A 22,036-nucleotide genomic window follows, 5' to 3' on the forward strand; every position below is an offset into this window, starting at 1 on the left:
TCTGACTCTGAACTTCAAGTCTCAGTTGGAAAAGTACGGAGGCTTAGTGGATCCCAGGGGGATACAGACGGAGCGGAGTCGCCACCTGTATGCCCTCATCTGAGTTCACCCAGAGGGACCCAGCCTTACGCCACGTTCACACTAATAGTCACCAAGGAGAGCACACAGACGGACCGGGAGCTGTATGCTACCCGTTGTGATACCGCAGTACTTGTACGGGACTCAGTGAGGAACAAAGGCGGGAGAAGACAAGTAGACAAGGAACACAACACCGGGGTCCTGACAGGTGCTCCTGAGTTACCTGGGAAGTGCCGAGCCCCACCCTGGTGGCCGCCGCATGCTGTATGGAAACAGAGAGAAGCTTTGTGGCTATTGAGAGACATCAAGTGAGTAAAAGACTCGGATGACTTCAAAACACCGTCTCTGTCTAGTTCTTACTCTGCGGCGCTGCACCCACCATTGCACCTTTACATCATCCATTACTGCCCTGAGGCCTTGCTCCACCTGTGGGGAGCAATACCAACACTGCCGCCTAATACACCTGCCTCAGTGGACTGACCGGTGCTGGTGGCCATCATCAGAAACCACAGGTGGCGTAGTCGGACATTATCCCCTTATCCACCATCCAAAAATCCCCCTTCTTATTAAAAGTGACCGCCCTGGGCACGGAATGGGCTAAGGCTGCGACTGCATCCCCACACCATCTGCAAGGCCCGGCTCCGAGTCAACCCCACAACCCAGGGAAGGCGTCAAAGACACAATTGCCAGAAAGTCAGGAGGAGGACCAGGGTGCGGAAGTGGAAGACAAGGTGGTGCATGATATAGTAACTGACCCAACCTAGCAGGAGGACATGCAGAGCAAGGACAGCAGCACACAGGGGGAGGGGGGCAGGGCCTCCCAACAGGCAGGAAGAAGCAGTGTGGTGGCCACAGACAGAAGGCGGGCAATTGTTCCCCATAACACCAACACGACAGAAGTTGCCAGTACAAGAGGTAAGTGTCACAAGAGGTGGACGAGGTATTTGGGAATCCTGCAGAAAATACCTGTGTGAATTGCGGTGAGTGCTGCATTGTGACCTGCTGAGTGCTTTTCTACCTGTTTAGATTTATTGGGCTTTTTAAAACCTATTTTCTCACTACAGTTTTAGTTTCTTAGTTTACTACCTGTGTATTTAAGGGTTAACTACATTGCACTAAAATCCTGAGGTGTAGATTTACTCACAAGGGGTTAATTAAGGGGAAGGGGTCATAATTAAGGGTTTATAAGGGGCAGCTGGTTGGACATCAAGTCCTTTGGAAGTGCATTGAGGTGAAGGGTACATTGCTGGAAAAGGAAGAAAAAAAAAAAAAAACTCTTTAAATCTCTTAGTTTGCGAGTGTGAACGAGCTGCGTGTGTCCGGAGCGTAAGTGCGAACGAAAGTAAGTGTGTGACTTGTTTTTCAGTGACTTTGGATTCAGGGAGTTTGGAAGGGAGGACTTAGGACTGAATTGCTGACTGTATTTCATTCTTTCTTTACTTTACTTTTTACTTAATTAATCCACCTGACCTACTTATCTGATTCCCCCGTCCATACTTGATACTTAACTGATCCCCCGCCGATATCTAATTGATACACTTGCACATCCCTAATTGATCCCCGTCCATACACCTATATATAAATAATTGTGTTTTGTACTTGTATATATATACTGACTGTATCCCCATATTTAGAATGACGTCCATGTTGGCCGGAGCCGTGCAGTGTACATCTTGCGCAATGTATGCATTCCGTGAGCAACCGCTCGAGGATCCATACTGCTGCGAGAGATGTGAGCATATCGTGCACTTGGAAGCCCAAATTCTGGATCTAAGTGCTCAGATAGCGATACTGAGGAGCATCGACAACATGGAACGGAGTTTGCTGCTCACCGAGCAGATACTCAATGGGTCAATACTGGGGGTGGAGCATAGAGGGGAAGTGCAGGCTGAACAGGCAGGGAGCTGGATAACAGTTAGGAGGGATAGAGGGAAGAAGTATAGGAAGGCTGGTTCAGAACCGGCATTATTGGAGCACGACAGATCCTCTGACCGCCGGGGGAGTGTATGCTCCAGTAATGAGGGGGGGGGGGAAGTGTAGGGCAGGCAAGACAGGTTCTGGTAGTGGGTGACTCTATTATTAGGGGGACAGACAGGGCAATCTGTCACAAAGACCGGGATCGCCGAACGGTGTGCTGCCTCCCTGGCGCTCGAGTCCGGCACATCGCGGATCGGGTTGACAGGTTACTGGGTGGGGCTGGCGAAGACCCAGCGGTCATGGTCCCCATCGGCACCAATGACAAAGTGAGTGGTAGATGGAGGGTCCTTAAAAATGATTTCAGGGACCTAGGTAGGAAGCTTAGGGCAAGGACCTCCAAGGTAGTTTTCTCAGAAATACTACCAATCCCGCGAGCCACACAGGAGCGCCAACGGGAAGTTAGGGAGGTGAATAAGTGGCTAAAGAGTTGGTGCAAGGCAGAAGGGTTTGGGTTCATGGAGAACTGGGCCGACTTCGCGGTCGGCTACAGGCTCTACCGTAGGGACGGGCTGCACCTCAATGGGGAGGGTGCAGCGGTGCTGGGGAAGAAGATGGCTAACAGGTTGGAGGAGTTTTTAAACTAGAGACGGGGGGGGGGAAACCAAGGAAATAGGTGGGATGTGAGGCAAGCAAGGGGGAAGGGGAGAAGTGAATATAATGAGGGTGGAGAGGGGGGTGGGGATAGTACAGTTAGATCGTTAGAGAAGAATAGGATGCTAAATAACCCCAAAGTTTTATCTTGCATGCTGACCAACGCAAGAAGCCTGACCAATAAGGCGGATGAGCTGCAGGCGCTTATATCGGAGGAGAGGTATGACATCGTAGGTATAACAGAGACTTGGCTAGACGATAGCTACGACTGGGCGCTAAATTTATTAGATTATAGTTTATTTAGAAGGGACCGGAAACAGGGGAAAGGCGGAGGAGTCTGCTTATATGTAAAGTCATGTCTAAAACCCAGTCTAAGGGAAGATATAGGAGAGGGAGAAGAGGGGGTCGAGTCCATGTGGGTAGAGATAGAAGGAACTAAAAATAATAATAAAATATTACTGGGGGTCTGCTATAAGCCACCAAATATAACAGAGGAGAATGAGAATCTGCTATTAGGACAAATAGACAAAGTAGCAAAACATAATGAAGTGATTGTAATGGGGGATTTCAACTACCCGGATATTGACTGGGAAACAGAAACCTGTAGATCTCAGAAAGGAAAAAGGTTCTTGACAAATATTAAGGATAATTATCTCTCCCAACTAGTGCAGGAACCAACGAGAGGGAAGGCCGTGTTGGACTTAATATTGACTAATAGGCCTGATAGAATAACTGAGGTACAGATAGGGGGGCACCTAGGTAATAGCGACCATAATATTATCGACTTCAAAATGCCCTTCAGTAGGGTTATCAATAAGGGAACAACAAAAACATTAAACTTTAGGAGGGCGAAGTTTGATCAGCTGAAAGAAAGCCTTCAACTTATTGACTGGGACAAAGTTCTTAATCAAAGGAATACGAATAGTAAATGGGAAACCTTCAAAAGAATTCTGAATACTCAGTGCGAGAGATATATACCGTATGGGAATAAAAGGGCCAGAAATAAGAGGAAACCAATATGGTTGAACAAGAACGTAAAAGGGGCGTTAAATAGCAAAAAAGAGGCATTCAAGAGATTAAAACAGGAAAACAGTAAGGAAGCACTAATGTGTTACAAGGAAAAAACGAGAACCTGTAAAAAACAAATAAAAATAGCGAAGGAGGAAACAGAGAGACGTATTGCTAGGGAAAGTAGATCAAATCCCAAACTGTTCTTTACGTATATAAATAGTAAAAGGATTAAATCGGATAATATTGGACCGATAAAAAGTGAGGAAGGCAAAATCATAGAGAAAGATGAGGATAAAGCTAATCTATTAAATAATTTTTTTTCGACAACTTTCACAAAGGAAATCGAAATAACAGGAGAAATGAGAAGTGACAAACTTAATCCTCCACTAAGTATGACTAATCTAACCCAAGATGGGGTACAGAAACGCCTCAGTAACATTAAAATAAACAAATCACCAGGACCTGATGGCATACACCCACGGGTACTAAGGGAACTAAGTAATGTGATAGACAGACCGTTATATCTTATATTTAAGGACTCTGTTGAGACTGGGTCTGTGCCACTTGATTGGCGACAGGTGAATGTAGTGCCAATATTCAAAAAGGGAGCGAAAAGTGACGCCGGAAACTATCGGCCGGTGAGTCTGACGTCCGTTGTGGGCAAAATTTTTGAAAGCTTCATTAAAGAGGCAATTACGGAGCATCTTGATGCTAATAATCTTTTAATCCCGAACCAACATGGATTCATGAGGAATCGCTCCTGCCAAACAAACCTGATTGACTTCTACGAGGAGGTTAGCTCTCGAGTAGATCAGGGGGAACCAGTGGATGTCGTGTATCTCGACTTCTCAAAAGCGTTCGATAGCGTGCCACATAATAGGTTGGTATACAAAATGAGAATGATGGGGCTGGGGGAAAATGTCTGCAAGTGGGTAGCTAACTGGCTAAAGGATAGAAGGCAGAGGGTGGTTATAAATGGAATATACTCAGATTGGGTAAGCGTCACTAGTGGGGTACCACAGGGGTCTGTACTAGGCCCAATGTTATTTAATATCTTTATTAACGACATAGTCAACGGGATAAATAGTAAAATATCAATATTTGCAGATGACACAAAGTTATATAAAACAATTAATACAAAAGAGGACAGTGCAGACCTACAGAGGGATCTGGATAAGCTGGGTAGGTGGAGCATTAAATGGCAAATGAGGTTTAACGAGGAGAAATGTAAGGTCATACATATGGGAAGGAAAAATGGAAGTCACCAGTACTCACTGAATGGGAAATCATTGGGGAATTCAGAGATGGAGAAGGACTTGGGCATCTTGATTGATAGCAAACTAAATTGGAGTGCCCAAAGTCAGGCCGCTGCTGTAAGGGCAAACAGGGTAATGGGATGTATCAGAAGAGGTATAGCTGCAAAGGATGAGAACATTGTTCTTCCACTGTACAAAGCACTGGTCAGACCACACTTGGAATACTGTGCTCTGTTATGGGCCCCAATATATAGAAAGGATATAAATGAGCTTGAAAAGGTACAAAGGAGGGCAACAAAATTAATAAAGGGAATGGAGGGACTGCAATACCCAGAGAGGTTGGCAAAACTAGGACTATTCAGCCTGGAAAAGAGAAAGTTGAGGGGGGACATAATAAATGTGTACAAATATGTTAGGGGACAGTATAGAGATCTTGCCCGGGATTTGTTCAAAAGGAGGGATATTACGGTAACAAGAGGGCACTCACTAAGACTGGAAGAGAAAAGGTTTCAGCACCAGCATAGGAAGGGGTTCTTTACGGTAAGAGCAGTGAGAATATGGAATTCCCTGAGTGAGGAGACGGTAATGTCGGATTCACTACACCAGTTCAAGCGGGGACTGGATGCATTTCTAGATACCAGGCAGATTTCAGCATATACTTAAAAATAAAATAAAATAGTAGGTTGATACAGGGATTTATTCTGACTGCTGGTTTCAGAGTCGGGAGGGAATTTTTCCTCAGGTGAAGATTGGCCAAATCATTTGGGGTTTTTGCCCTCCTCTGGATCAACTTTAGCAATTACAGAACTAACAAGTCAAACTTGATGGACGCAAGTCTTTATTCGGCTTTACAAACTATGTTACTATGTTACAATGTTACAACTGTTAGGTCTTCCCGAGTCTGGTTGTTTTTTAAAGACTCAGCCGATAACACCAAAAAAAACATTTGCACCACCTGCCATGCCAGCATCCGCAGGGGTAGCAAAACTACCAGCCTGACCACCACCAGCCTGATCAGGCACAAGGCAGCAAAGCACCCGACTTTGTGGGCCGAACCCTAGCGTCCAGGAACATTGTCTGCGGGTGACACCACTGCTTCTTCTGCTGTTGTGAGTGCAAACAAATCCTCTGTCCATAGTGCATGTGAAGATGCCTCCTGCCCTGCACCTGTCGTTGCACTCTCTCAACTAGCACCATCATCAAGCATGTCCTTGTCCCAGTGCAGCGTTCAGTTGTCCATACCCCAGTCCTTGGAACGCAAGCGCAAATACGCAGCCAACGCCCCACAGGCCACACTACTAAATTCCCACATTTCGCGACTGCCTTCGCTCGAAATGTTGCCTTTTAGGCTCGTGGAGACTGAAGCTTTCCACAACCTGATGGCGGTGGCCGTCCCTCGGTATTCGGTCCCCAGTCGCCACTATTTCTCCCGCTGTGCTATCCGCATTACACAAGCACGTGTCCCACAACATTAGCCATGCCCTCAACAATGCAGTTACAGAGAAAGTCCACCTAACCATGGACACGTGGACAAGTGCTTGTGGGCAAGGACGGTACATCTCGCTTACTGCACACTGGGATAACATAGTGGAAGTAGGGACCCAGTCGGACCTTGGGACGGAACACATCCTCCCGACGCCGAGGATTGCGGGCCCTAGGTCAATCAGGGTTGCCCCCACAGTCTACAGCTCCTTCACCTCATCCTCCTCAGCCTCCATCTCCGAAATGACCACATTAGTCACAAGCTGGAAGCACTGCCTCGGCCAAACAGCAACAGGCTGTGCTGAAGCTAATATGCTTAGGTGACAAACCGCACAATGGTGAAGAGTTGTGGACAGCTCTGAAAGAGCAGGCAGATCTGTGGCTGACACCGCTGAACCTACAGCCAGGCATGGTCGTGTGTGACAATGGCCAGAACCTGGTGGTGGCTCTGAGGCGAGGCGAGCTCACAAATGTATCAGGCCTGGCCCATGTGTTTTAATCTCATGGTTCAGTGGTTTCTCAAAAGCTACCCGGAGCTGCCGGATCTGCTTGTCAAAGTACGCCGCCTGTGTGCCCATTTTAGAAAGTCAGCTACAGCTTCCGCCGCCCCTGCCGTGCTTCAGCAGCGTTTGCAGCTTCCAGCTCACTGACTGGTGTGTGATGTACCAACACGTTGGAACTCTACACTGCAGATGTTGGGATGGATTTGTGAGCAGAAGAGGGCAGTTGTTGACTACCAGCATCAACAAGGCTGTCAGAATTCAGACTCCACACATAAGACCTCAGGAGTGGACATGCATGTCAGACATCTGTACCATCCTCCAAAACTTTGAGGACTCCACCAAGATGGTGAGCAGCGATGACGCCATAATTAGCATCACGATCCCACTTCTCTGTATTCTAAAACGCTATCTGCTCACAATCAAAGAGAATGCATTGTAGGTGCAGCACGATGAGATGGAGCAAGGAACCATACAGGGTGATTACACACAGCCGAGCCTCATTTCGTCCCAACATGGATGGGGTGACAATGAGGAAGAGGAGGAGGAGTAGGAAGAACAGGAGCTAGTTTCACGCGCTATAGACGGTACTACCTGCACAACTGTGATACCGTCTGTTCAGCGTGGATGGCCTGAGGACAGGGAGGAGGAGAGCATGGCCAGTCTTGCCTGTTAGCAATTTGGCACGCATGGCTGAGTTTATGTTACGCTGCCTTTCCCATGACCCTTACGTTCTCAAAATTTTGGGTGACAGTCATTACTGGGTGGTGACACTTCTAGACTCAAGCTACAAGGAGACCTTTATATCTCTTATTCCTGAGGTGGACTGGTCTACAAAAATGGGGCAGTACCAGACGGCCCTTGTTGCGGAACTATTAAAAAAATTCTCATCTGAAAACGCTGACGGCAGAGGTCACAGTTCATTGGACAACCAAGGAGTACAGCCGAGAGAGACACAACTCCAATCCAGCAGAGGCAGGGGAACACTGTCAAAGTTCTGGGAGAGTTTTCTCAACCCCTCTCATCGCACAGGCCCTGAGGTGCGGGTTGCTCTCACAAGGAGTGCACAGTTTGGGAAGATGTTGAAGGAGTACCTTGCCGACCGTACCGCTGTCCTCCGTGATTCCTCTGGGCCTTATAATTACTGGGTATCCAAGCTGGACACGTGGAATGAACTGGCTCTCTACGCCTTGGAGGTCCTGGCCTGCCCTGCCGCCAGCGTTTTATCAGAGCGGGTTTTTAGTGCCACTGGTGGAATTATAACTGATAAGCACATCCGCCTGCCAACTGAAAATGCTGACAGACTGACTCTTATAAAAATGAACAAGGGCTGGATTGGGCCAGACTTCTCAACACCACCGAATGATAAAAGCGTAACATAAACTCAAATCCAGTGTCTTTTTTTGGAGGTGTATTCCCATGCATCTTTTCAGACACACACATGGGTATACGCTTCCTGATTTTGGCTATTTGCTCTTGTCCTCCTCCTTCTTCTCATCCTCCACCACCATATTACCAGGATGACCGTGGTCCGTGATGCAACACCCACATACTTTTTTAAACGGTGTTTATGATGCCCGTAAAATTTTTAAAGGGTGTTTATGATGCCCGTAAAAAAAAAAATTATACAGTATGTTCATGTATACCTCCCAAGGGTAAATGTTTCTCAGTCCATACACTTAGTGCATGGGCATTACAAGTATAGGAGACCTGCTCTTTTCTAATGGAAACATTTTTTTATGAGGCCCTCCTCCACGCCTTTTCCAAGGTGCATTGGAGTGCCTCCCAATTTTTGGCAGCCCTTGCATTCATTGCATAGGCCAACACTATAGGAGACCCACTTCCTAATAATGGGAACATTTTTCATGAGGCCCTCTACATCTCTACCAAGGGGCATTGGAGTGCCTCCCAATTTTTGGCAACCCTTGCATTCACTGCATAGGCAAGCACAATGGGAGATTCACTTCCTAATTATGGGAACATTGTTTTCAGGAGGGCCTCTGACCTCCACGTCTCTTCCAACGGGCATTGGAGTGCCTCCCAATTTTTTGCCATCCCTTGCATTCACTGCATAGGAAACACAATAGGAGACCCACTTCCTAATAATGGGAACATTTTTTTTCAGGAGGCCCTCCTCTACGTCTCTTCCAAGGGGCATTGGAGTAGGTACACATTTTTGGCAGCCCTTGCATTCACTGCATAGGCAAACAGCATGGGTGACCCACTTCCTAATAATGGGAACATTGTTTTCAGGAGGCCCTCCTCTAAGTCTCTTCAAAGGGGTATTGGGGTGCGTCCAAATTTTGGGCAGCCCTGCTACTCACTGCATATGCAATAACAGTATAGGAAACCCACTCTTTAGTAATGGGAACAACAAAGCATAGCCAGCTGATGGCTCTCTAAGAATAGTAAAGGCCACCTGATGGCCCTATAAAAATAGGCTTTGTGACCTTCAGAGTCCCTCCTTCATAAATGAAACAGGATGTGTCTGATCATGTCTCACACACCACATGACCAGATAAGGCTGTAAAATGTTAAAATGACATTTCCCGGTGAATGCATTTGTCACGGTTGAAAGCAGTCCAAAAGTGCAAAAACGCATCAAAAACACTACGTGTGAACATAGCCCAAGGTGTGGAGGAGTATTTTTGGTTTTGGTTATATATTTTGCCTTATATACAAGTCATTACCCTGGAAAGGATGTTCCTTAACATATTTCCCAGGAAAATCCCTTTTAGTTTCGTTTTTGTATGTTTTATTGTAAGTCCATAAAAGTGGCGTAATACCTCTGACAACGTTGTTCACAGCAGTGACCTGGGAGTCAGAAATGCTTCCAGGGGTCTTCCCCATGCTGTTCCCATGCCATTTGAGCACTGTTCCCATCGATTTGGGCAATTTTTAGGCCCTTTGCAGACCACCGGGGGAAGCCGCCTGAAAAATGCTCGAGTTTCCCATAGACTTACATTGGGCTCGTTACTCGGATTGAGCACCCGAGCATCCCAATTTGCTCGACCCGAGCAACGAGTACCTGAGCATTTTAGTGCTCGCCCATCACTAATATTCAGGTCTATTAATTTCCCAGAAATTTTAACTTTAACCCATTAAAAGTCCAAGGCGTACTAATACGTACCTGCACCCTGGGCTTTAAGAGCCAGGTACGCATTAGTACGCCCTGTCGATTTCGCCCACACACAGGCTGTGCGGGCGAGATCGCCGCCGGGTGTTAGCTGATTGTCATAGCTGACACCCGGTGCTATGTGCAGGGAGCGGTCCCGCACCGCTCCCGGCACATTAACCCCCGCAATTCTGCCATCGAAGTCATTCGCAGCATTGCGGGGGTAAGGGGAGGTGATCGCGATACTCACCTCTCCTGCCACTGTTCAACTCTGTCTGCCGCGGCTTCCCAGATGTTGCCATGACAACCCGATGTCGTCATGACAACATCCGGGTCACCAGACAGTGCATGACCAAATTATCTTTTGCATCTGCAGCGCTGGCAGCCTGTATATCACAGGGATGGTGCTCCATCCCTATGCTATAAAGGCGATCAGAGTAAAATAAGTGAAAGTCCCATAGTGGGACAAAGTATATATGTGGAAAAAGTGTTAAAAAATGAAAAAAAAAAATTGTAGAAAATATAAAAAAAAAAAATCAAAAAAAATAATCAACCAAAAATAAAAATATAGTGTACCCATCAATAAATATTATTATGAAAAAAAAAACAACAAAACAATAAAAGTACACATATTTGGTATTGCCGCACCTGGAACGAACTGACCTATAAAACTGTCCCACTAGTTAACTCCTTTAGTGAACACGCTAAAAAATAAAAAACGAAGCAAAAAACAATGCTTTATCATCATACCTCCGAACAAAAAAATGGAATAACACGTGATCAAGAAGACTAATATAAATAAAAATGATACCACTGAAAACGTCATCTTGTCCCCCAAAAAACAAGCTGCCATACAGCTCCATCATCCGAAAATTAAAAAAGTTATAGCTCTCAGAATAAAGCGATGCAATAAAATATTTTTTTCTATAAAATAGTTTTTATTGTGTAAAAGCATCAAAACATAAAAAACTATATAAATTCAGTATCGTTGTAAACGTACTGACCCGAAGAATAAAGCTACCTTATCAATTTTACCACACGCAGAACAACATAAAATAAAATAAAAAAAAAACAATTCCTGAATTGTTGTTTTTTGTTTATTCTGCCTCCCAAAAATCGGAATAAAAAGCGATCAAAAAATGTCACGTGCCTGAAAATGATACAAATAAAAACGTCAAATCATCCCCTAAAAAACAAGCTGTCACATGACTGTCGGCCAAAATATGGAAAAATTATAGCTCTCAAAATATGGTGATGCAAAAACTAGATTTTACCAAAAAATGCGTCTTTTAGTGTGTGACAACTGTCAATCATAAAAACCCGATATGATTCTTGTATCGCTGTAGTCGCACCGACCCGAAGAATAAAGTCGTCTAATCACTTATACCGCACGAGGAACGGTGTAAAAAATAAACTCTAGGGTTAGGGTTGTGCTAGGGTTAGGATTAGGATTGGGGTTAGGGTTGGGCTAGGGTTATTGTTGGGGTTGTATTAGGGTTAGGGTTTGGATTTTTTTCAAGAGTTAAAAAAAAAAGATGACGATATTGCAACTAGTGTTGAGCGCAAATGCTCGCTACTTAAGTTTGCATCAGGTGCCCGGGTATGCACTGAGTATCGCGGGTTCTCGAGTGACATGCTTGAGTCTCCGCCCTATATGCTTTGCGGCCAAAAAAACCTTGCGGGGATTGCCTGCCATGCACGAGCGATCCCCGCATGTTTTTTTTGGGTGTCTAATAACCGTGAAACATGCAGGCGGGGACTCCAGCATGTCACTTGAGCACACGCGATACATGGTGCATACCCGAGTACCCGATGCAAACTTAAGTAGTGCGCACTTGCGCTCAAGACTATTGACAACTTATTCAATATGATGACCTAATGTTATCAAATTCTGTGTCATACCTCTAGGTTCAAAATGTTCACGATACCCCTTGATAAAATCATTGAGGGGTGTAGATTCCAAAATGCGGTCACTTGTGGGGGGTTTCCACTATTTAGGCACATCAGGGGCTCTCCAAACGCGACATGGCTTCACTCTCAATTCCAGCCAATTTTGCGTTCAAAAAGTCACAACTCTTTCTGAACTCTGCCGTGCGCCCAAACACTATATTTTCCCCACATCTAGGGTATTGGCGTACTCAGGAGACATTGCACAAAAGTTTTTGGGGTCCATTTTCTCCTCTTACCCTTGTGAAATTAAAAAAAATGGGGCTAAAACATCATTTTTGTGGAAAAAGTTTGATTTTTTTATTTTCATGGCTCCATGTTATAAACTTCTGTGGAGTACCTGGGGGTTCAAGGTGCTCACCACACATCTAGATAAGTTCCCTGAGGGATCTAGTTTCCAAAATGGTGTCACTTGTTGGGGGTTTCCACTGTTTAGGCACATCAGGGGCTCTCCAAATGCAACATGGCATCCGCTAATTATTCAATCAAATTTTACATTCAAAAAGTCAAATGGCGCTCCTTCCCTTCCAAACCCTGCCGTGCGCCCAAACAGTGGTTTTCCCCAACATATGGGGTATCTGCTTACTCAGGAGAAATTGCACAACAAACTGCATGGTGCAATTTTTCTCCTGTTACCCTTATGAAAATGTAAAATTGGGGGCTGAAAAACATTTTTGTGGGAAAAATGTGAAAATTTTATTTTTACGGCTCAATGTTATAAACTTCTGTGAAGCACTTGGGGGTTCAAGGTGCTAACCATACATCTAGCTAAGTTCCCTGAGGGGTCTCGTTTCCAGAATGGTTTCACTTATGGGGGGTTTCCACTGTTTAGGCAAATCAGGGCCTCCAAAAAATGCAACATGGCGTCCGCTAATTATTCAAGCAAATTTTACATTCAAAAATTCAAATGGCGCTCCTTCCCTTCCGAACCCTGCCGTGCGCCTAAACTGTGTTTTTTCCACACATATGGGGTATCTGCATGCTCAGAGGAAATTTCACAACAAATTTTGGGGTCCATTTCTTCCTGTTACCCCTGCGAAAATAAACAAAATTGGGTCTAAAGTAACATTTTTGTGAAAAAAGTTAAATGTTAATTTTTTTCTTCCATATTCCAAAAATTGCTGTGAAGCACCTGAAGGGTTAATAAAGTTCTTGAATGTGGTTTTGAGCATCTTGAGGGGTGCAGTATTTAGAATGGTGTCACTTTTGGGTATTTTCTGTCATAAAGACCCCTCAAAGTGACTTCAAATGTGATGTGGCCCCTAAAAAAATGGTTTTGTAAATTTTGTTGGAAAAATGAGAAATCGCTGGTCAACTTTTAAGCCTTATAGCTCCCTAATAAAAAAAATGTTGGTTCCAAAATTGTGCTAATGTAAAGTATACATGTGGGAAATGCTATTTCCCACATGTCATCTCTCTGATTTGAGGGCATAAGAATTCAAAGTTTCAAAATTGCAAAATTTTCAAAATTTTCACCAAATTTCAGTTTTTTTCACAAATAATCACAAGTGATATCGAAGAAATTTTACCAAAATCATGAAGTACAATATGTCACGAAAAAACAGTCTCAGAATCAGGGGGATCCGTTGAAGTGTTCCAGAGTAATTACCTCATAAAGTGACAGTGGTCAGAATTGTAAAAATTGGCCTGGTCATTAACGTGCAAACCACCTTGGGTTGTAAAGGGGTTAAAGGGATCCAGTCAGGATCTCCAATCTGTAACCACTTATTTATTGATCCCTTTATACCCTTCTTACAAGGCTTTTTTTGGGCTTATTAATTGCTGCCTATGCATAAAATCAGTTTTATAACAGTGCTTGCAATTTGCTAAGTAGTGGGGGACTAGTTGTGGGGGCTTTGTTTTCCCCAGACTAATTGTCCCACTAATCACGTTATTCCCCCTTTGAGCATGAGTCACATTAGTTACAAGAGCATTGTTACCACTGGCTCTTTGAAATTGCACGGTCAGCCAGGCGTATGCACCCCAACTTTATCGGGGCACAGTGTATTAACGGCAGGCAATGATGACAGGACACAGCCAGCCTTCACAGACGGTTCTCTGCAAATTCCGCAGCTGGCTGTGTCCTGCGTCCGTGCTGCATACCCGGCATGCTCAGTGTTCCCATGAAGCCAAGGTGCACACCTGGCTTATTGTGCAATATTAGAGATGCTGAAATTTACAAAGAGCTGTTGGTGGCACCGCTCTTGCAATTAATGTCACTCAAACCCACAGGGCATGATAACATGATTAGTGGGACTATGGAACAATTAGTCTAAGGAAAACAACGCCCACTAGACTAGTCACCCATTAGTTATCATATTTCAAGTCCAGTTACAAAACTGATTTCTTGGGTATGCAGCAGCAGATAAAAGATATAAAGGTGTCATTGGATTTAGGTTTCAAGGACCTGCATGCCTATATATGTGGTTTGGGCCAGGTTCATATTATTAAACGATTCCCTTTAAAGAGGAACTAGTTACTTCACATTCAAGTGGCTGAAGATATGAATAAAACATGGTTTCTTTTATTTCTCATCTCCATTGCAGAGATATTTACTTGTAAACTTTACGCCAATTTTCCCTTCAACTAAGGGGGCATTTACTTTTCCCCTGTATGACATTGTCCAATAATATGCAGGTGTCATGCAGAGGATAAAGAGCACACCCCCAGAGAATATCAGAACTGGCTTTCTCTGTATCTGATATAATACACGTCTAACTAGTTAAAAAAAATCTCACTTCCAGTGATTACTATGCTGAGATGTGAGATTCCATATACTGCTCTGCATCTGTCCCAGGCTTTGGGGAATAACTTCCCGGTACCTGGGATAAATGCTGATCGCACACTACAGCCAGGGCCGGCCCGAACGTATAGGCGAACTAGGCGGCCGCCTAGGGCGCCGACCCTAAGGGGGCGCCAGAGAAAAAATAGAAAAAATTATAAAAAATCTTTTCAAAAGGCAAAAAGTTTTAGGGATGGAAAGAAAAGTGTACATAAATTTTTTTACCATAAATTTAAAAGAAAAACCGTTGAGCTTCAATTTACGCGCGGAAAGGAGGCGCTAAACTACGGACGTGAGTCGTTTGCATCGTCTGCTGACAGGTGTTTGATCCCGCGCGTTTACTTTGCTCCTAAGTTTTCAAATGTTGGCAAAGCAAAGCAAACAACCAAAAATGCACACACTACACTAAGGGGGCGCCCGAGAGAAAAAAATACGTATACTTAAAAGGTAGGTGTACCATATGGCCTATTTATACGTAGTTTGGACTTTAGGTACTAGGTACTAGTTGGTGATTATATTGATAGATGTCATCAGCAGTCGATGCGGCTAGTGGGAGGAGTCTGTTTTGACGCATTAGCGTAGACTGCCTGGACTGCCAGTCAGGCCAGCTAAGGCAAGGGGGATAGTATCTACGTTTTTTGCATATCGGCGTTTGCATGCTTTATCATGTGAGCCATTGCTGTTATTTTGTATATTCATTAGATTCATTGTTCCATGGGGTTTCATGAATGCAAATAGAAAATAGGAGGTTTTTAGTAAATTTTTGGCCTAGGTTCTAAAGTGTTAGGCGCTGCGAGGTAGGTATATTGTTTTGATTTTCAAAAATATTGGAAACATTGGAAATTGTTAAAGAAATTTGTGTTTTTTTGTCTTAAAAGTAAAATCGTATTATATAATGTTCAGATAACAATTTTAATCGGCGCGTTAACTTTTAGGTAAATGCTGTGTGTTGTAACGAGTCATGGCTGATAAGAAGAAAAAACTTTCGGGGTTTCAGAACCGTAAAAGAAAAGCTGAGGAGGAGAAATCACTTTAAAAAATCAAAGGGTCATTTTTAAAATATCTAAGCAATAGAAATGAAGACGCGGAATTCCAAACGTTGGAACAACAGGCTTCTGTTGCCTCGGAAATATCGAATGTGGAAATAGAATTTGTTTCTCATGCTGAAAATAGTGAACTACAACCATCAATATCTGGTGGTAGATCTGATCAAAGTATCAGTACTGACATGGAGGCTGGTACATCTATAGAAATACTACGCAAAGACTATTCGGACGATCCCGCTACGTGGACCGTAATCAATGATGACTTACACCTAGATGTAGTAAAACTCGGCCCCACACAAGTTAAAGATTTCGATTTTCCTTTGGACACTAATCGTAGAAAATTTTCTTGTGTTCACTATAAACGTCATCTTGTCAATGGTGAAAGTCTTGAACGCAATTGGCTAACGTATTCTATTCAGAAAAATTCAGTTTTTTGTTTTTGCTGCACGTTGTTTCCAGACTCATCTCTTCAACTAGGAATCATCAAACGCTCAGCCTTAGGTACTGATGACTGATGGTGTAAATGACTGGAAAAACATATCTGCTATTTTAGCCAGCCACGAAAAAAGCAAAGATCACATGATTAGCTTTCAAAAATGGAAGGAATTAGAAAATAGACTTAAGATGAACAAGACCATTGACGAAGAACACTTACGCAAAATTGAAGAGCAAGAAAAATACTGACATCAAATTTTAGAAAGGTTGATAGCTCTAGTGAGGGTACTAGGTACGCAAAACTTAGCGTTCCGTGGATCAAATGATGCATTGTTTGCATCTAATAATGGGAACTTTTTGAAATTTGTGGAGTATTTGGCTATGTTCGATCCCGTCATGTGTGAGCACATTCGGAAAATCCGGGACAAAGAGATTCATGCACATTATTTGGGAAAAACAATACAGAATGAGATGATTCAACTGCTAAGTAATGGTATTCAGGAAAAGATTCTTGACGATGTCAAAACTGCAAAATCCTTTTCTGTAGTGCTGGATTGTACTTCTGACGTGTCTCATGTTGAACAAATGACTATCATTGTTCGGTTTGTTTCCACATCAGAAGACAAAAAGTTTGAAATTAAAGAGCACTTCTTGGGATTCATTCCTGTTTCTGATACAACTGGAGGTGGTTTGACAGCCGCTGTCTTGAACAAATTTGAAGAACTGTCGCTCTCTGTGGACAACTTACGAGGGCAAGGCTACGACAATGGGAGCAACATGAAGGGAAAAAACATTGGACTACAAAGACGAATTTTGGACATAAACCCACGTGCATTCTTTGTGCCTTGCAGCTCCCATTCTCTAAACTTAGTCGTCAACGATGCCGCTAAATGTTGTTTTGGAGCGACAACTTTTTTCCTGTTAGTTCAAAATCTCTGCGTATTTTTCTCTTCGTCAACTCAGCGTTGGGAAGTACTCGTGCGTCATTTGCCATCTCTGACTCTAAAACCTCTAAGCGAAACAAGGTGGGAAAGTAGAATTGATGCTCTGGCCCCCCTCCGTTACCAATTGAGCGAAGTCCATGATGCCCTAATGGACATAGCAGAAAATATTAGTCTCACAGGAAGCTCTGGAAATGTCTCCCGGCTAGAAGCTCAAGGTCTTGCTAAAGAAGTTGGAACCTTTTCTTTTGTTACATCTGTTCTAGTATGGTTCAACATTTTGTACGAAATCAATTTGACAAGTAAGTTACTTCAGTCACAAGAATTCGATTTAGCTGCTGCTTCTTAACACCTTGACAAAACAAAGAAATATCTGCAATCATTAAGAAGCGATGAAGAGTTTGAGAAGCTGTTAGTTGATGCGAGGGAAATCGCAGAAGAGCTTGGCATACCAGCTAATTTTAAGTCAAGTTCTGCGCCAAAACGTTTAAAGAAAAAAAACAGACAGTTCTCTTATGAAGGGAAAGATGAGCCCATAAGAGATGAGGAACAGAGTTTCAAAATTAACTTTTACTTTGCGATCTTAGATACTGCTATAAATTCAGTTGATGAGCGGTTCACTCAGCTGAAAGAAATGGAATTGAAATTTGGAATTTTGTACCACATCCGTTCACTTGAGGGAAAACCAAGCAAATTTGTTCTGGATAAGTGTAAAGCTCTGGAAAAGTCTCTTACACACAACGAAGTAAAAGACATCGTTGCCATATAGCTATGTGGTGAACTGCAGGCAATGTCAAGACGTGTTCCAGAAGATTCATCACCAAAAGACGTTCTTGAACTTTTGCTTAAATCTGACTTGAAAGAAAGTGTCCCCAACCTGCTGGTGGCTCTAAGAATTCTTTTGACTCTGCCTGTGTCCGTGGCCTCAGGAGAGAGAAGCTTCTCAAAACTAAAGCTAATTAAAACATATTTAAGGGCAAATATGACGCAAGAGAGGTTGGTTGGGTTGGCAACAATTTCGATACAATCTGAAGTTGCTAAACAAATTAATCTCGGTGACTTAGTGTCATCCTTTTCAAAAAAAAAGGCAAGGAAACAAAAATTGTAATTACCTATGGTCATTTTTGTTTTGTGTTATTGATTACTTTGTATATATTTGTTCTATACAACTTCTCAGAAGATTAAAGAGTTAGGAGAGAGTTAATTAATCATTGTTGTTGTGGTTTATTTTGCTCCTAAATTTATATCCCAAGTTTTCATCTACTGCCAAGAATAGTAGGGGCGCAACAAAATAGTTTCGCCTAGGGCGCCATAATCTCTCGGGCCGGCCCTGGGAGTTTGCCTACCCACAATTAATTCCCGGAACATGCGATTAATTTGGAAAAAGTATTTTTGGGGTATCCAAATAGGGGAGCTATGAAGTGCATATATTAGCTGAGGCACAGGTAATTAGGACCAAGTTTCCCTTTTATGCTTAAATTTCACAAGAATTGGAGTGAGATGTAATCTGTCATAGTCTTACATTTGTGCTATTATATTGATACCTAGATTTTTAAATTCAGAAGCTACTTGCAGGCCAGAACTAACATAGAAAGGTGTATTATCATTATTATCTAGTGGGAGTAAGACTGATTAGTTCTAATTATTCCTCAAATCTCTCAATAATTAGTAAAGCGTCAAAAACAGAAAAGTGTCGTCAGCATAAAGGGCCACCTTCTCTTCCATTACACCTCTACGGAAACCCACTCTGCCGAATGTCTCCTAATAATTGCTGCAAGAGTTCAATAGCCAGTGCAAAGAGGAGAAGAGGCAACCCTGTCTAGTACCCCTGCCAAGTTTGAAGACTGATGTAAGTTGTCCATTTATCCTTAATCTAGCCACTGGTTTCCCTATAGAAATTTTATCCATGCGGTAAAAATGGATCCCATACCCAATTTTTCAAGTACTCCCCATAAAAATTCACACAAAATGGAGTCAAATGCCTTTGCGGCCTTCAATGAGCATATTATCCTGTCTCCTGCGTTGTCTACTGGAATTTGGAGGTTAAGGTATAGCTTACAGCTGTTTTTGGCTGTACATCTATCAGGCATAAAACCAGATTGATCAGTGTTTATCACCTTGGAGATCACCTTATTAAGTCTATTGGCTAATAGTTTGACTAGATCTTGATATCTGTGGTGAGCAATGATAGGGGTCTATAGGAGTCAGGAATAAGTGGGTTTTTGCCTGGTTTGGGTATGACTACTATAATGGCCTCTTGTATAGAATTAGGTAATGCTCCATCTTTAAAAGCTTCCTGAAAAGTACTTAATAGATGTGGAAGCAAAATATCTCCAAATTTTTTATAAATCTGTATGACTAACCCATCTGATCCTAGTGACTTGCTGTTATTCATAGAGGCTACCGCTAGCTGTATTTCTTCAATTTGGAGTGGGCTATTCAAATACTTTTGATCCCTTTCCAAGAATTCAGTGAGTTCTATTTCATCCATATATGCTAGGATTTGATCTTTATTAAAGTTCATCGTAGATTTGTAGAGATCTGGGTAGAATTTTAAAAAGGTTTTTTGTATCTGATAACTATTAATCCCTTCTTATCCCTTATAGCTCCTATAAAGGAGGTGACTGACTGGACATTAGCAAGTATGGAAAAACCAGACAGAAAAGCAAGTAATATTTCCGTAGAGACAGTAGCAAGGGAAATATCTAAACAGTTCTCATGGCAGTCATCTCCCCATTCAATATTCTCCCTGGTTTGCCAATCCACCAACGGATTATGTTTAACAAGCCAAGGAATACCCAAAACAATAGGTGTGGGAAGATTGTTCAGGAAATAGCAAGGGATTATTTCACAATAAACTGACCCCATCCTCAGTTTTACATTATGTACAATCTGAGTAAATGCTTTCTGTGCAAGTGGCGCCGAGTCGATGACGAAGATGGAATTAGGTTTAGCTAAAGTACAGCAAGCAACACCGTGAGTTTTCACAAACTCAGCATCAAGCATGCTGACTCCGGCTCCACTGTCAACAAACAGTTTTTTGCTCCCTAGCACCACCTCTGCTGTCAGGACAAAGCGGGAACTGCAGGTTGCCAACAATTGCACCCCTTGATTATCCAACTCCAGACTACCAAGAGTTAATCGAGTCTCCTTTTCTTTAGGAATAGTGATGGACGAGCACTAAAATGCCCGGGTACTCGATGCTCAGGTCGAGCAAATTGGAATACTCGGGAGCTCGACTCGAGCAACGAGCCCAACGTACAGTACAGACCAAAACTTTGGACACACCTTCTTATTTAAAGATTTTTCTGTATTTTCATGACCATGAAAATTGTACATTCACACTGAAGGCATCACAACTATGATTTAACACATGTGGAATTATATAGTTAACAAAAAAATGTGAAACAACTGAAAATATGTCTTATATTCCAGGTTCTTCAAAATAGCCACCTTTTGCTTTGATGAATGCTTTGCACACTCTTGGCATTCTCTTGATGAGCTTCAAGAGGTAGTCACCGGAAATTGTTTTCACTTCACAGGTGAGCCCTGTCAGGTTTAATAAGTGGGATTTCTTGCCTTATAAATGGGGTTGGGACCATCAGTTGTGTTGTGCAGAAGTCTGGTGGATACACAGCTGATAGTCCTACTGAATAGACTGTTAGAATTTGTATTATGGCAAGAAAAAAGCAGCTAAGTAAAGAAAAACGAGTGGCCATCATTACTTTAAGAAATGAAGGTCAGTCAGTGCGAAAAATTGGGATAACTTTGAAAGTGTCCCCAAGTGCAGTTGCAAAAACCATCAAGCGCTACAAAGAAACTGGCTCACATGAGGACCGCCCCGGGAAAGGAAAACCAAGAGTCAACTCTGCTTCTGAGGATAAGTTTATCCGAGTCACCAGCCTTAGAAATCGCAGGTTAACAGCAGCTCAGATTAGAGACCAGGCCAATGCCACACAGAGTACTAGCAGCAGACATATCTGTTCAACAACTGTTAAGAGGAGACTTTGTGCAGCAAGCCTTCATGGTAAAATAGCTGCTAGGAAACCACTGCTAAGGACAGGCAACAAGAAGAAGAGACTTGTTTGGGCTAAAGAACACAAGGAATGGACATTAGACCAGTGGAAATCTGTGCTTTGGTCTGATGAGTCCAAATTTGAGATCTTTGGTTCCAACCACCATGTCTTTGTGCAACGCAGAAAAGGTGAACGGATGAACTCTACATGCCTGGTTCCCACCGTGAAGCATGAAGGAGGAGGTGTGATGGTGTGGGGGTGCTTTGCTGGTGACACTGTTGGGGATTTATTCAAAATTGAAGGCATACTGAACCGGCATGGCTACCACAGCATCTTGCAGCAGCATGCTATTCCATCCGGTTTGCGTTTAGTTGGACCATCATTTATTTTTCAACAGGACAATGACCCCAAACACACCTCCAGGCTGTGTAAGGGCTATTTGACCAAGAAGGAGAGTGATGGGGTGCTAGTCAGATGACCTGGCCTCCACAGTCACCAGACCTGAACCCAATCGAGATGGTTTGGGGTGAGCTGGACCGTAAAGTGAAGGCAAAAGTGCCAACAAGTGCTAAGCATCTCTGGGAACGCCTTCAAGATTGTTGGAAGACCATTTCCGGTGACTACCTCTTGAAGCTCATCAAGAGAATGCCAAGAATGTGCAAAGCAGTCATCAAAGCAAAAGGTGGCTACTTTGAAGAGCCTAGAATATAAGACATTTTCAGTTATTTCACACTTTTTTGTTAAGTATATAATTCCACATGTTAATTCATAGTTTTGATGCCTTCAGTGTGAATGTACAATTTTCATAGTTATGAAAATATAGAAAAATCTTTAAATGAGAAGGTGTGTCCAAACTTTT

The 22,036-nt window shown here is 43.1% G+C and overlaps 1 pseudogene; it reads right to left on the minus strand.

Moving 5' to 3' along the window:
- LOC141182572 (uncharacterized) overlaps positions 1-22,036 on the minus strand; it is a 449,915-nt pseudogene that overhangs the window by 363,308 nt on the left and 64,571 nt on the right.

The sequence above is a fragment of the Phyllobates terribilis genome, unplaced genomic scaffold, assembly GCF_046119375.1.
Source record: "Phyllobates terribilis strain yellow unplaced genomic scaffold, ASM4611937v1 Scaffold_35__1_contigs__length_13245226, whole genome shotgun sequence".
Taxonomy (NCBI): Eukaryota; Metazoa; Chordata; class Amphibia; order Anura; family Dendrobatidae; genus Phyllobates; species Phyllobates terribilis.